This window comes from Acanthopagrus latus, chromosome 7 (assembly GCF_904848185.1).
Source record: "Acanthopagrus latus isolate v.2019 chromosome 7, fAcaLat1.1, whole genome shotgun sequence".
NCBI lineage: Eukaryota > Metazoa > Chordata > Actinopteri > Spariformes > Sparidae > Acanthopagrus > Acanthopagrus latus.
The window spans coordinates 2,648,362-2,665,521 of record NC_051045.1 but is presented as its reverse complement, the minus strand read 5'-3'; the positions used below and the strand labels follow the sequence as shown (position 1 = coordinate 2,665,521).

The 17,160-nt window shown below is 42.2% G+C and overlaps 1 protein-coding gene and 1 long non-coding RNA gene across 2 annotated transcripts in view; both read right to left on the bottom strand.

Annotated features, from left to right (window-relative positions):
- oprl1 (opiate receptor-like 1) overlaps window positions 1-17,160 on the bottom strand; it is a 76,669-nt gene that overhangs the window by 26,121 nt on the left and 33,388 nt on the right. The gene's annotated exons all lie outside the window — the stretch shown is intronic.
- On the bottom strand, window positions 13,523-15,445 carry LOC119023463. The gene is made up of 3 exons (XR_005076268.1): window positions 15,053-15,445; window positions 13,632-13,751; window positions 13,523-13,559 (listed from the first exon to the last, which is right to left on the bottom strand). It is a non-coding gene; the product is annotated as an uncharacterized LOC119023463 (long non-coding RNA).

Below are 17,160 nucleotides of genomic sequence, written 5' to 3'. Positions count from 1 at the left end.
TGAAGATTCACCGGTATGAATCAATTACCTTTTTTAACGTTAAAGATGGGACTACTTCGATACGCAGATCTCTGCATCAATTTAAATTTACCGTTAATAGGTTGATGGCCTGATTCTAAAGTTATGTAGTGGTTGACGGAAGTTTTGCTGCTAATTCTGCAGAGCGTCTCTCAACTCTCTCGTTAAAGGTCAACGCGAGATTCTCGTGAGAGTAAAGTTAGTGTATCCGAGGAAAAAACCACAACAACAACAAGAACAACAACATGTCTGACCAGCTAATCTGAAATCTATTTGGAAGAGATTTGGATTTTATAAGAAGGAGGGACATGTGGACAGAAGTCTGGCCTCATGTAAGGTCTGTAGAACAGATATTAAGTGCAGCAGTAGCACGACAAGTCTGAAAACTCACCTGGTGAGACGACATGGAGAAAACTACGTGGGTGACGAGGCATCTGTGGATGCTAACGATAGTAACATTACAGCTAGCACAAGCAAGAACACGCAAGACAACAACACGGATGTTAAAAACTGTTTCCAGCCACAACTCAGCGAGGTCAAAGGTCATCACAACATCTATCACCTGTTTTATTGTGAAGGACTCACGACCTCACAGTGTGGCTGAGAGTGATGGCTCTGGAGACATGGTGAGGTAAGCAGTGCCACTTTTATAGAACTGCTAGAAATTTTAATTTAAAATGGGAAATGAATGTCTAGATTAAACAAATGCTAAGAACTGTATCAGATTGCATCATATCATATCGAATCGTTCCGTATTTAAAATGTATCGTCCCTGAATCGTGTCGTAGCTCATGTATCGGGATGCGTATTGAATCGTCTCATGAGGGAGGGATGGACACCTCTAGTGACTAACGTACTGAACGTGTGTCGGGTGTGTCTGCAGATATTCTGACTCGAAAGCACTCTGAGGTTTTCTCTGCTTCAGCTGCCCTGGATAAAACTTTACAAAAAAAAAAAAAAAAACGCATTGCAGTTGGATATTTCCGCCTCCCCCCTCTCCCTCCTCTCCTCCCCCCTTCATTCAGTTTGGCCTCAGGCTCTTTAGCACTCCCCCTTTTTTCCCCCCTCAACACATCCTCTTCTTTCTTTCCTTCTTCCTTTCTCTGACTCTCCTCTTTTTTCTCCAGTTTGAGATGACGTTCATCTTACTCAACATCTCCCTCTCTCTCTTTCTGAGGTCTCTCACTCATGTATTCCCTTGCATCTCAACATCTGTGTCTTTCAGTCTTTTATCCTTTCATCCTTCTCATTACCTTCCTCTGACTGTTTTTTTTTTTTTTTTTTTTTTTTTTTTTAGTTCTTTGTATCTTTCCCCCTCTTCACTTTGTTATCTGTCTCCATGCCCTCAGCTCTTTCTGATTTTATTTCCATCCTTCTGCACTGCATCTGCAGGTCTCAGGAAGCCGAACTGAAGATGTTCTCAATACTTTCATAACATTTTTCTTGCCTAAATTTAAATTTTAAGACTTAACAGCTGCAAAATGAACACAAGGAATGAAAAGTTCTGAAAAGAGCGGCAGAGAAGAGGAAGAAGAGTTGCTGAAGGAAGTCGTGTTCGACTGTCAAACCAAATAATGCTTTTCATAATAATCCAGATAAATCTAAATCTTTATTTGTGAGCAGACGTGAGTGTAGATTAATCGTTCTGTTTTGAAGTTAAAGTTTATGGACTTTCACTCTGAATATCAAGCTGCAGAGACCAGACTGCAGCATGCAGGTTGGTGTTTTGTTGATGGAACAAAGTATTTCGTAGTATCTTACTTGATACCAGATTGTAACTCTGGAAGATACCAGCGGAAATCAGCAAATTATCTGAAGTAAAAAATAAATCTGTTTCTTCTGTAATCTTTTGCTTTTAAAAAGGAGAGAGGGTGTTTGGGAAATATAAATAAAACTGAATGTATAGGAAACTATATGGGCGTGTCTGTGTTTGACAGAGGCCGGCAGATCGAGCTCCAGCGAGAGACAAAGAAATGTGTTGCAAACGGTGCTGAAGAGTGAAAACCAGACCAGCGTCTAAAATGACCAGGACAACATGTGTAGGTAGGTTTACATGCTGTTTTATCTGCTGATCTGGTTTGGTGCACAACAGAATGTGTTTCCGTTGGATCTTTTGCAGTTGTAGTTTAATTTAAAGTCTGTAGCTCTTTTGCAGCGGGCTGCTAGCTCACAGCTAGCTGCCATTACGATTGGGGGTTAATTTGGTCCAGGACAGTCGAGCAGCTCAGGAAAGACACTGAACGAGATGTCGTCCCTCTTTGATAACACTGAAATGAAACAGTGAATCTTGGAACTTTCCTCCACAAGTGTTGTATGTTTGTAAGAAAATGCTGATGATCTGTTTTGTGCTCTGGTGTCGCCTGCAGTCAGGGAGTTTGACACACTCCCACATAAACACAGGGACCTCACTGTATATTCAGATGCACCTGGACAATTATGAAATCTCTCTCCTTTTATACAGCAAAGCACCTGCGTGCCAACAGGGACTTCATGGTGCTTCCAAGTGCATAACTCTAGAAATCTAGTGGAAGTATTTTTGTGTGTTTCTCTTCTTGGAGCGCGGCCTAATCTGTCATACTTTCACTACCGTATGTTCGAGGATTAGGTGCTGATGAGTTCGGCCACACGTTTCAATTTAACCCCTGATTCTAACCATCTGCCTACAATACTGGTTTTCACAAATGTTTTATCAGAACCGACTGTAACTGATTAAAAGCTGAGACAGAAAGGCACCGTCGTCCCTTTGGGTTTCTGACGTTTTCTCAAAGGAGAACACATGGCGGTTCATTTGGAGAGCAGATGCTGCAGCATTAAAAAAAAAAAATGCCAAAAAAACAAAAACAAAACATGCATCTTAATTTCAGTTGGCCTCATTAATCCAAGATGAACTTTGTGAGAGACTTCTGTCCACGCTGACGTGAAGTGATCCCTCAGAAGAAATGCATGATGAACACTAAAGTGATTACAGTCTTCATATATTGTTTGACTATAACTGTGTAATGGAAGACTGAGGTTAGACTCTAAGTCGTAACACTCGTATCTGGAGCATTTTACAACCTTTTCACGGTGTTTTGTGACGTTTTGAGGATCGCCAAATGTTTGTTTCTTCAACTGTTTCTCACCTGTTTTCTGAATCCAGCTTGATTTCTCCTTCAACATAATGCACGTTAGGATGATAGCTACTACATTTCTTCACCTTCTTCCTTCTTCGCTTTTCCATCAGCTTCTTTTCTCTCTGTCTCCTCCCTTATCTCTTCTATATCTTGCTCCTCTGATCTTCCTTCTGCCTTCTTGTCCTCTTCCACCTCTTACTCTCTTTTACACCCCCCTCCTTCTCTGCATATTGAAGACTTGTAGGCAGGAGAGTCTTCAGAGGGAATATTTTATATCTGTTCAGCTTTTCTCCCCTCTTTACATCAGGGACCGAGTCTTCCCAGCCAAACTCTGTAGCTCTGCCTCCCTCTCCTCTCCAGAACATCTTGTCTTCTCTCTCCACGGGTCTCTTTTCGTCTCTCTTGTCTTCTGGCCTTCTGTGTTTCTGGCTCAAAGACAATCTCTCTCTCTCTCTCTTTCTCTATTGCAGCAGTCTCCCAATATGTAGCCCTGTTCCCTACACTACCACATTTTCTTTTCCTCCCTTCCTCCCTCTGTGTCATTCACTGAAACTATAATTGCATTATAATTATGAGTTCAAGGCTCCTTGCAGCGGTGGCAGCGACAGAGAAGAGAAAGGAAAATAAAGAGGGCGAGAGAAGAAAGGACGGAGAGACGAGCCCTGAGCAAAGAGAAGCTACAGTCAGTAACACTGTAATCCTGGCAGTGTGTTCAGAAGTGAGATGTCTTTTCAATCAAGTTTCAAAGAGGACAACTTTTCTTCACATGTACATTGATAAAGGCGCGGACAAAGAAGTTGTTATATGAAAGAAAATAAATGCAGCATCGTTGCACAAGATGATTAGTATCAAAAGACAAGTCACCGCGATGAACACAACAGAAACACAAAAGAGAGGAAAAAATCAATATCAACCGTCAAAATCTTTGAAACAGGAAACTGAAAATTACTTTTGGCTCGATAACTTTCTGTATGAACAGGAAGTGTCTGATAACGACAGACATTTTCTCTTAAATCATCCTGCGTTCTTTGATCAAAAATCAGGACAATCTCGCAGAAGGCAGAAAATAAATCTTGCGATGGGATCACACCAGCCGCGTCACCCGTCAGCATGTTGACGTTCTGACACATTAGCACCCACTGACCCACCAAAATCCCATCAAAATTAATTCAGTGAGTGTGTAGCTGGAAACTAAATTAATTACCATCGTTATCATTATTAACAGAATGTGATGTTTTGACGTTATATTGAGGATGTCTGCGTCCAAAGCTCCTGTGCTTCTGGTGAAAACAAGCTAACAGTAGCTACAGTCATGGCTGAATTAAAGAGAATACAGTTAGCAGCTGTGAGCAGTTAGTCTGACAAGATGCTGTTGGGAGATTCAACACATTCAACTGGTGGTAAACGGATGAAAGTTGGTCAATTGATCAACTAATTGACACTATATTCCATTCACCCACATCAGGGATCGACTGGTGATTCTGACATGGGATCAAACTGCTCAGTCTGATCACAGCAGTGTGAGCTGAGCATCAGTCTAATGTTTCTCCCTCGGTGCATATTACATTCCTGAAATGCAGCTGAGACGCACTGATCTCGTAGTCTCGGCTGTGTTTGCAGTCACTCTCTGCGTCTGCACTTAAGGAATTTCACAGTCTCCAAAATAAGCATGAAATATTTAACCATCCGTTAAAGACGCTTTACTGCTTCATGCCTCCCTCACTCTGTTTTCTCTCGGCTGCCAGGTCATTCCTCAGCTCGCTCTCTAATTCTTTTTTGACTACTTTTGGCTTCTCCAGCATCCTCATATAAACACTGAAGCCGGGATTGACCTCTGAACAAAATCCAATTTGCAAGCTGATAGCGGCACACAGCAGCTCCCAACCCGATCGACAGACACCCAGTTCCAAATGTAAGATTCTAATAAAGGAATAAACTTTTAAAGGTCGGCAACAAGAATAATTCTCAGGCTAAGAGCAAAGCAAACTTCAACTGTTGGAGTCGTAAACCTCAGTCTCCCACCCAAACTCCAGAGTCTGATACATGCCCCATCCAGCGCTTTGTCAATGTGATGACTATTAACTACGACTGATTCAAGACGATGGTGCTGGAGTTCAAGGCCGTCAATGGAACTGCAACCGTTTACGTCCAAACGCCGGTCCGACCACACGCCTTCGCTCTACTACATCAGCTGGCCGACTGGTACCGCCACCGCTGAGAGCAAACCAAGCCCGCTCAGCGAAGTCGCGACTCCTTTCTGTTCTGGCACCTCAGTGATGGAACGAACTCCCGACCAGTGTCATGACAGCAGAGTCATTCCCCATCTTCCGCAAAAGGACTCAAGACTTCACGTCGACCCTGCGGAGCATCACTATTATTTTTGATGTGGTCCAACTGTGTTTCAATATTTGTGAAGGTGACACTGCAAGATATTTTTTAACCAGACCTCTGGAACAATTTCTTGTCATGTTAGTAGGTTTTTTAAGCTAAAACATGAACATTTTCTGAACCCTAACCAAGTGGTTTTTTTAATGCCACACCAAACCCAACATCAACACAACACTGTCACAGCAAAATAGCAAACTGAACCTAAAGAATAGGACGTCCATTCCAACATCTGTTCTATTCTGGCAATTGGTTTGCTTCAAAGAGCGTTAGCACCTGGTAATGGTCTTTTTGTTGAATGTAGAAAAAAACTATTGCTGAATTGCATTTGATTCAAGCTCATGCTACATCATTACATGGTACTCCAGCTGGTCAATATAGTTTTCTCTTGGCCTTGGAAAAAAAAAAAACCCTCGACACGAGTCTTACTACAGTTTTCTTTTTGCTGCCCTTCGAAAGCAGAAAACTCGTGCATGTGGACAGAAAAGACTGGAGCTCACTCATTAATTTAAAGCCTTTAGTGCAAACAGAAATGCTGCAAATCCATCAGTTCGCCCCAGTTTGTTGTCGTCCTCGTACTGAGAAACACCCGACTGAGCTGAATATCGTTGAAGCAGATGCTCCGGTTGCTTCCTGTCACTCTTCACGCTCACATCCATTTTGTTTTGCCGTATTTCCTGCATTCTTATGAAATTTCCTCCTTTAGCCTTTAACAAAGGAGACAAAGAAAGTCATTGTCAGGCAAATTATGTTTCTCCTCTGGTGCCACCTGAGACAGATAACATCACTCAGGCGAACAAACCAGTGGAAAGAGGGAAAAACTCAGTTAGCCAATTCTCTGTCCAACACCACTGATGGTCTTACTCTCGTTTACAGTAAAAATCACTTCGTTCAAATCAGATTTTCTTCCTGTCTCTCAAACATTTGCACTGAGCAGCTCAGATTACTGTGTTAATACTGTCATGTTCAGTGAGTTAAAGCAAATTATTGAATTCCTTCTGTCTGTATTGTTGCAACAGCTCTTTTCCCCTCACATCATTTCATCGTCATTTATTCTCTCTCTTTCCATCCATCTTTGTTTTTTGTTTTTTTTTATTCTACCACCTGTTTGCCTCTACTTGCATGTGACTTTGATCTTGTAATTAATAAATGCAATTAAAGGGATTAGCCCCATGAACCCTTCAGGAGAGGCATTTGTATTCAGTGATGAAATGAGCTGAATTCGATAGTGGATGGTGAATAATTGAGGGCTGTGAGGTCAAGATTTTGCAATTAATAGCAACGGTTCCATTTTTCATCACAGGAGGGAGATTAAAATCGCACATCGACAAGGAGAAAGATCACAAGCCGAGTGTCTAAAGCAAATTATGGTCGACATTAGCGCTGCAGTGCTTTTACGCCTGTGAGTGCAGCGTAGTCGCACACAAGTAGCGCCGACGTTAAACGTTCAGAACGTGACACAACACCGAGCCGTGCAAGACAGTTTCTTTGCTGATGATGTCGTCCTTCGTCATGTCACGTCATGAAACCAGCGCCACCACACGCTCATTGTTCTGTCCTCACATTCCTCGATAGCGTTCTCCCTCCCCCCTCTTTTATTCATCGCCTCTCCCCACGTGACGGACTTTTCTTTCTCTTCATGTCTCACTCTGCTTCTTCTCTCCATTATCGGAGGGGAGGAGGAAGGAGGAAAGAAGGATGAAAGGAGTCTATCTGATGACTCTTTCATCCGCCGTGCTGTTCAGCTTCAAATATTAATAATCACTTTGAATTATTCACAAACTGCCGGTCTGCACTGCGTCGGCTTGAATGAGCTGTCACATGCCGGCACAAACGTATGTGTATGTTGACTTTGGTGGCTCATGCTGGTTTCTACCAGGCCATACAGAGCAGGGATCACCTGACAGGACAGAACACCTGGATGAGACTGAACAACTAGTTGTAGCACTGAAATTGTCGTCACACTGTTTATGAATTATTCTCTTGCTGTTCTTAACACTGCTTTCCTGAGACCTACTTAATTTTTTCTGTTTGACTCGAACACATTGATTTGATATCTCTACCTGTGTTTATACCCAGAAGCCACAGCTCATCTCCTTCCTCGTTAAAGATTCGCTTTGAGTCGGAGAAGTGAACTATGCGCTTATTACTTTTGCTTCATGGTCAGAATGACGGCATGATAACTAAGAGAAGAGAGAAGAAAAGACACTGTCAGTCATTTTATTCTAAGATCAGACCTGCATTAAAAGGTAAACGTTCGTATATTGTTCTTTTAAAGCACCAGTTGTAGGGTTAAGTCATTTAATCAAAGACAAATAAACCTTTTTTTGCAACAGAGTGTGGAGGATAATTTGAGGAGTCTCACAGCCCGACAAACAGCATTCTAATGAAGCTGATCTTATTCTCTTGGTGTGTGAAGACTAAGTGGAGGACAGTGGATATGGCATCGTCTGTCGGCCCTGAAAGCATATTGGAGAGGGTCGAGGCTGGAGGGGATGTTGTCTTTGATGTGCTGTAGAACCAGCTCCTTGAGGCACTTCATCAGGACGGGGGTGAGTGCCACGGGGCTGGAGGTGTACAACTTGAAAAACATATATCTCACATCCTCTGACAGTCTTTTTATACATTTCTTTTCTTGGAGATCTTCAAGCAGCATGATCTGATATCGCTGTGTCGGTGTTATCTTCAAGGACCACTGTTGCAACTGATCACTTGTGTTTTTGTTCCGTAATTTCCCTGCAACTCAGAAGAAATACAGCCATGGGGGAAGTTATCCCCGCTAAAGTTTGGTCAACACTGTGACCGGGCGGACCGAACTGTGACAGAAAACAGAATATATTAATTCCCGCGTGCATCTTGAATCTGGAAGTCCAGCTAACCAGCTTAACTTTGAGATGAAGTCTGAACATTTGAACACCACTTATCACAGGCAGCTCCTTTAAAAAATGTTCCCAGCACGACATCTTCATGCCTCACAGGAGGGACGGCATCGCTCCATCCATCAGACTGTGTGTCTTTGACTGAGACGAAATCTCTCCTCGGGCTTCTCTCTCTTCACAAAATGTTTCCAGGATCAGAGGAATGCTTTGTGTTGTCCACTCTCAGAGCTCTGTGACCCTTCGCTGATGGAAAGCTTGTTGATCCAAAAACAAAAAAGTTCACCATGCGTCACTGTGAATGAAAGTATGTCACATAAAGACACACCAGAACAGGGAACATGCTCTTCATGGCTTCATCCCCATCACCGATTCATTCTGTGATGAAGCATTCATCAAATAACACCTCTGCTTCTGCTGTGAAATGATTCAGCCCTCCTGAATACAGCTGGGATGTGTAGTATAAAACCTACACTCCGATTATTACAAAGCTCAGAGTGCGATCGGAGTGAAAACAGAGTTTGCCCACACTCATCTTCTGACTTTCACCTGCTGCATTCTGCTGGCTCCAAGGTTAAGAATGAACTCTCAAGATTGAACTTAAAGCTGAATCAGACAAAGTCAAAGATTTTTTTTACATTTTACACATACAGTGCAAGTTCCATTATATCTCAGCAAATGATTGACACATTCAAAGTCTCCAGGACAAACAAAGCCTTGTTTCAACCAGCAGTCCGGTTCAGTTCAGTTCGTTATCCATGAAACACCAAAGTTGTCTTGTCATCTGTAGTCTGATTCAGGATCGTTCTGCTCCGAAAACAGGCATTCTGAGCCAAACCATGATGTTTTCCAAACCCTAACCAGGTGGTTTTAGTGCCTAAACCCTAAGCAGAGCATGAGCGCAGCGTTGTTACAAGAGAGAAATAGATAATTCAACCTAAACAGATGTAAAGTTGCAGAGGTTTCAATCCGTGGCTTTGCAGGAACATACGTAGCTTACATTTATTTTATTGATCGGGTTGTGTCAGTAAGTTAATCCTAGGACTGGAGTAACCACAGCAATACTGACACATTACGTTGGTTTGCCTTGAAATAAACCAAATGCGTCGACCTCCTGAGACGTGACCGGCTACCAAAAGCCCCCCAGAACAGCATCATTACAGAGAAGAACACTTCAGTTCTTCCAAATCTGCCGGATAAACATCCTATAAACCCTCCATAAAGAAATCCCTTTCTTTCTCCTGGGCCTCTTTGTGTCTCATCCTCTCCCTCCCTCGGTGGTTTAATGACACAGATTCATACAGGCCTATTTATCTGTACACTGCTACAGTGTAAGCCCTTCTTTATCCCTGTGTGTCTTCAGAGGTAAGCGCTCTTGAAGGAAAAGCCTTTCTCGATGAAAATCACAACCTGTCCAATTCACGGCCACCAGCTGCTGAGGAGGTGTCATTATCACAGCTCTCCTCTAGTGACATCATCAGCCCTTTTTCTTCAAGTGTCTCTGAAAGCAGTCCAACGTTTGAATTGTTTCTCTTTGAGCAGAGAGAGAGAGAGAGATAATGAAAACATATGCTGATGTCAGATGTCAGATTGAGAGTGCCGGCATGCATTGTGAGGATCATGATGTTCCTTTTAATACGAACACTTCAGGACTACAGAGCTGTCCTTCGCTTCTTAGCAGCCAAAATCCCAACTGTTTTGGTCCGTCAACATGCCGACCTCCAAGTCGTCGATGTGCCGGGAATTGCATGAGATGTGCGGAGGTGTCGATGACGTGGACTGTTGTGCGACACACAGTCGAGGAGTTTTAAAACCAGGAAGCAGCTGATCACAGCAGTCAGTCCATCACTTCATCCGCGGACGTCAAGATGAGCAACTGGACAGCCGCTGAGATCCAGGAGCTGCAGCGTCTCCTCGGTCTCTGTAGCTGTCTTCACTGTCCGCTTGTTGTTGTAGCGACAAGCTACTAACGGTCGCTACTTTCAAATTAAAAGCCCCCCACTAAGAACCCAGTTTTAAACTCCAATGGGGTGCAATGTAAAGCTCTTAGACAGATTCAACCTGCTTCCTGTTAGCTGTCTGGTGCTTGAGGCAGCTAACAGAGGGGGGCAAATGGGGCAGTGGCCATTCATGATTATGCTGCATCCTGCCAGCCTTGAGCGGGAAGCTGTGTAGCAATTATGACTGACACTGTTATCACGGAGTAAATATTCTTCCGATGCACATGTTGTACATCACCATTCACGCCCAACTTCGTGCTTCACATCACGTCACATCTTGACACCTACCACAGTAGCGGCTTTTTTGAAAAGAGGGAATATTACGCCTCCCTTTCACCTAGACAAGACGGCAGATTGGAGCCTCTACCTGGCTAAAAAGGGGCTACTGTAACAGATATCGGGGCACATTTAATCAGCAAAACTGAAAGCTGTAATTTAAAACTCTCCAGAGGAGACGAGTCAGGAGTTTTAAATAATCTGTGAAGTTCATCAGCTGTTCCTTGTTTGGGGTAAAATGAAAATTTAGTCAGCAGCTGCCTAAACCTCCCCCTCCTTTACATACTACATATTCTTTATTCAAGAAGAATCAGACTCTATAGCGGTCATCATGAGCAACAAATAACAGCCGTGCAACAGTTCCCTCGCCTTTTATTCCCTTTATATCTGTGTCACAAGCATATTACTGTAAAGACACTGAAAATAAATGCCTCTGCAGTTCATGACTGAGAAATACCAGAAGAAGCGGCGGTGAAATAAGAGAAAGGACTGAAAAAAAAAAGGCTTTTTCATCTCGAGACAAGAGAGCAAGAGAGCAAGTGGACGGGCTTGATGGCGAGCAGGCTGTCAGAGAGATGAAGCTTCAGACTATCCGAGCCATTCACTCCTGACACAACACTTACAAGTGCCGGTCCAGGCGGGTCGTGGAGGCACTCTGGGAATCCAAACAAAGACTCAGAAGTTCTGGTGTGTCAAAATAGCTCGAAAACAGTTGCCCTTTTATTTCCTGTTAAATAAAAAGCAGATTCTAAACATGAACTTACTTCTGTTTACTACAATTTAACATTCATCACTTATTACTTGGTGAACTACAAAGCTAAAAATTCCACACAGAACATCTCCACAGTCAGTTTCAAGGTGGCCAACCTCGATTTTTGTCACCAATCCAGTAGGTCTTGCAAAATGTTAAATATGGTAATAATCTCTCCTACTCTTCCTGAGTTATGGCATTGAATTATGGCCAGAAATATCAATTCCTCCTTTTAAAATGTATCATTGTTTTCTTATATGGGATAAATTGATTAGTGTAGTTCCAGATCGATGCTGTATGATTTTTTGATCTGCGTTTTGTAATTTAATCAATCCATCCTGCTTGGCTTTAACTTCAGGACACGACAATCAGGATGATAAGATTTCATCAAATCCCATGAAAACGCAGCTAAAGATTCAGGCGATCCATTTAATGCCCAGTTTATTCCCAGCGAGCCTCATTTCTTAATGGTCTAACTGGCTATAAACCCTCGAGACATCCTTCTAACGGCCAATAAGGTAACGATGTCCAATCAGTGCTGAGCTCCATCACTTCCCTCCCATCCAACCCCCGTTCACTTGCAGTCCCACCGGTCACACTCACGCCCAGTATCAAAAGCCCACTTTATTAAGCCAATCAGAATTCAATCCGCAGCAAAAGACTCAAGCAGCGCAGATTAGCGCGTTGAGTGGACACTGCAAGCACACAAACACACACACGCGCCTCAGAAAGAGCGCTATTAAATTAACTTCAACACAACCCATCTGATGGACGCACACGGACACAAACGTCAGTCGCCATTAACCACTAACACCAGGAGGATTCACTTGATAATTGGATTCCTTCTCTCGGCAGCTTTGTATGTTACAGGATTTCTGATTTGTTTTGCACATCTTGTCAGCACACGAACAGAACAAACTAATCACACAACCAGTTCTAACCACCTATCGTCTTCTCTGCAGCGTTCCTCCCCTGTGTTCTCCTACTTCATGTAAAATGACTGCTGCAGCTGGAATAACAAAAATCTTCCTTCAGAGAAAAGCTCCAGTCATTAGCCCACCAGGAGCGTCTCTTCACCTCACTGTTGCGTTTGTCTTCTTGTTCTGTCACTGTGCTGTCTGAGCCGTATCACTGTGGAATCAGCCACACAAAATATCTCAGAAGACATTATGATGAGACACAAAATACGTCAGGTGGTGGACTGCTTATTTACCTTTTCCTCAGTCATATCAAACAGGTTTCTTTTCAATCTCACAGTCATGCATTTCTCATCCCTAGTTTAGCTTTAAGAAATAAAATGTACGAAATACATGTCATTGTCTTCATAACCATCTGCAATCTGTAGGTTTGCAAATGAAAGACACAGAGGCAGGCGGGAAAACCAATGAAAAGGTGAAGTCCAAATAACAAAGTCATCGCAACAACAAGCTGGATAAAAATGTTAACAAAGTCCAAACCAGGGCGACGTGAGGCGTGCAGGCTAAAATATATTCAGAATACAGGATCAGGGAACTGACATGGAAGCACAGAAAACAGGCGTAACAATGACAAAAACAGAGAATGACAAACAGGTGTTCACAGAAGACAGAGGGAAAAAAGACAAAGACATATACATGAGGACATAATACTACAAAATAAAACTGGAAATGACTAACCACTCCGCCATCACTAAACTTCATCAAGAAGTCTTTCTTGCTGTGAACTGGCTCTGCAGTAAGACCTCACATGAAGCTTAGAGTCATTAGAGTTTCTCTTTTAGTTATTGCACATGTGATCTTCAACGCTAACTGGTGTTCAAACGATTCAAAATCAAACCCAGTTTGTCCCCATCTAAAAATTCAATCTTTACACAGAGAGAGAAGCTTAAATATCACAGTTATCTGCTTTTGTACACATTAATAACAGTGTAGCTGCAGGTCATTCGTTTATTGTGTTTATTGGTTATTATTATTATTATTAATAATATACAGATCAACACTCAACCATGAAATGTGACCTCCACCCTGAATGATTCATATCTTCATCTCCTGCTACAGTTTTTCAGGTGGCTGGCAGGAGAATGAATTTTTTTTATTTTTTTTTATGTTATAAGAAAGTCATTCTTCTTCATCTTTCGCTGCTTCACGGCCACATGATTTCTCTGCAACAACAGACTTTATATAATCATATCGGTATTGAGTTAAACTCTCAGCATGACTGACAGAGCGTCTACCTCAGGGGAGGGCAGGTGTTTCCTCGCTGTGCTGTTGGACCTCATATCGCTTTTTCCTGCAGTTTGTCGTTACACTGATTAATTGACTGGCTGACTGAGTGGCCTCCACGACTTCTGTACCTGACACATTAAATAGAAAACAGTACATTTTTGAATACTGGTACTGGAAGTAAAATCAAACCAGCAGCAACATTATTCCTCCAACATGGGTTTATTGGCTGTTTATCTTCTGTGTGCTGTATGTACGTTCCCCGCCTGATGACAGTGCCCCATTTCACCGCAAAGAAAAGGAAAAGAGGCCTTTTGTGTACAAGAAAATTCGATATCAATCTTCAGGTAATCGTCTGTGTTGCAATTTCTGTTTGAACATCTGCCTCCTACATACTAAACTGTCTTTTAACACAGGCACATCAAACATCAACATCCCAACTGGTAAAGATAATAAATTGTCAGCGGGAGAGACTCCGAGTGCATTCTTGAAAAACAACGGCTGAAGGTAATTTCCCCAGATGCTGTTAGCTAACGCTGTGAAAGAAAATGGGAGAAGAGGGAGAAAATAGAATCCTAAGTTGTCCTTTCCACTCGGGCGAAATAACCCAGGCGTTTATACAAAGACTGTAAAACTAAATGCTTCCTGTTCATTCCTAAGAACCGAACACTCTCAGTCTTTGAGAACTTACATCAGTGAGAGTCAGGCCATGTGGCAAACACTCAGTCATGCACATGCACACTGGACATACCATGAAATATGGCACATGAGGAACGGATACGCCATTAATTAAAGAAGGTACATTCATAAAATTCACCTTAACGTGACTAAATAGTGCTTCCACTGATGTTCAGTCCACTCGCCAGGAGAAAATGTTGGCTGTTTAAGTTTTAAATGACTGTAAATCTCCCTCGTTTTCAGACTTAAATGTATTTTTTTTGGTGAAATTCTCAAACAGATCTATTGGGCTGCAGCTCCACAGAGGCTCTGAGCCCAGCAAACAGTCGTAAGAAGCAGTTTACACTCAGATACTCTGATCGCCTCTCAGCTTTCTGTAAATCCCTTCCACAAGCATTTGGAGTCCATCATTGACTTTCAGGGCACAAACTCCAGCTCCTTAAAACCACGACTATGTGCACAATCAAAGCGTTTTCACCACGTCTTTCATTTCAAGATGATCACTTTTAGCCTCATGTTTAGAAATGAACATTGCTCAAGAGGGAGCCACAGCTGCACAAAGCAAGGTTTTATGATCGTATCGGTTTAATTCACCGAGGACATCTGTGAAGAGAGGAGGCTCGCTCTCATCATCGCGAGCTGAGATGTGAAAGAGTGCCTGCACTGAAATGTTGATGTGGATAAAGGACACAGATGGGACATTTTCCCTCCAAGCAGGAGGTGAGAAATCAAAAGATAACAGGGAAGGACTCACCGGTCTAATATCTTTCTCCTCTCTGGTCTCTGTGGTGTAAAACATCACAGGCTGGCCAGGCTAAAACACACTGACATTACTCCGTAGTTATCCTGGACTCACAGAGTTTCCCCTCACTACCATTTGGCATCATCAGCAGCTCGTTCACACTCCCAATGCAGCAAATACTTTTAATTTTGACGCTGTAGGTGCCACATCTTGAAGCACCCCTGCAGTGCAGTGGTGTAAAGAGCTTGAAAAGTCAGAATGAGGGAATTTCACAGGTGGGTGGATGGCTCATTCACTGGAAAACAGATAAAAACACTCCAACAGGTCGCATGTGCCTGTTCCCTCATTTTTAAGCATCACAATCAAAAGAAGTTCTGGAATCACCGTGTTGGGTTGTCATGAAAAATGTCCGTCGCATTCTTAAAACCGCAATTTGATTGAAGAACGGTTGATCGGTCAGCTGTAGTTTTAAATGAGTCCTTGAGGGAGATTTTTTTTTTTTCCACCGGTGTGAAATTATCTGACCATCTGGTAAAACACGAAGGTGACAATTAGATTCAGTCTCATGCTTGTTAACCTTCAAAATTATCACAGCTGCGACTTTCATCTTTCCATCGCAGTATGTTTGTTTGAGGCCTTTATATCTCCGACTTCACCTTTTCTTTGACTGTCCTCTCCATCGCAAAACAATCACATGAACACCGTCTCGTCTGTTCCTGTCTTTGCTTGCCAGTAAATCTCTTGTGGTAAAACTGCAGGACGAGAGGATGAAATAGACCTATTTGAAACTGAGAAAGTAACACTGAAGTTCACTTTAAGCATAAAAGATCAAACTGTTTTTCAAAAAAAAAAAAAAGTATCCAAGAGACATAAAAACATTATCAATACAGAGACAGAGTTTCTCTTCAAAGAGACAACACGGCTCCATTTACTACTTTCTTGTTACAGACTTGCTTTGGAGCACGAGTGATCTGAGAAGTGAAATAAAGCCAGATAGATGTGCTGGAGGCTTCAAAAGTGCCTAGATGAAAAGGCACCAAGTGCTTTTAGATGACTGATGCACAACAAAAGCCTCCGCTGTCAAGTCATCTTCATTTCACCTTCAAACTGAGGAGAGAGTTTCTGCAAACAAGGAGCAGGTTAGCTCATAGAAAAGAGACTCTCAGGAGCAGAATGTGAGCACAAATGTGTTTGGATGGACAATAGTTCATCCGAAAACATTTGTAGAAGCTGTGGAACAGAAAAGGTCAGTCGGTGTATTAATTCAACTCGCAAAGTTCACTCATAATCTAAATTTCACACTTTGTGAGAAAGTGGGAAGGAACAAACTGTCTTGAAAAGAATTGGAAAAACATAATCTAAATCTTAATTTATGGCGATGATATCAGCATTACGCCGGCTGCATTGATTTATTCCAAGCACAGGCCGTATCTCACTGTTTTCTAATGAGGCCTGCGGCAAATTTATAACTATGTTTAATGACGGCGTTTTGATTAAGGATGCATTTAGATGCTCACAATATAAAATAGGGAAAAAGGCAATCAATAAATGTGCCCTCTATAGATGGATTGTCGGGAGTTTGTCGACTCCAAGTGTGAGCAACTCCTCTCAAGGTCCTCTCTGTAGTAAAGCAGACTTTCCACTGCATATAATAAGTCAGTTTTAATCACCTTTTAATCATCGAGGTTTAAAACGTATAAAGGCGGTGACAAAACTACTGGTGGCTTGTGTGTTGAGGGGACAACTGTAGCTTTTGAACTACTGAAGTTATAGACATTATTCATAAGCAGCATTTCTTCAGTCGACAGTCATTCCAGTGGAAACAAATCACACAAATCGTCCGTGTTTGAGTAACAAGGACGCTGTTATTATTATTAACTGAGAAAATAAAATTCCATTTGCCATCACTTTATGAAATGGTGACACATCTCAGTTCAAATCCAAACTAACTAATGGTTAGAAACCCATGGAGCGAGTAAAAAAAAAAAAAAGAAAAATGTTACCAGGAGCTCACAAGCAATGCAAACAAAACTGGAGTAGAGACTGCACAAAAAACAAACATATCTATACAGAGGTATTACTGTTTTACTGCCCAAAGGCCTGACAGGTAGCTTTTTAAT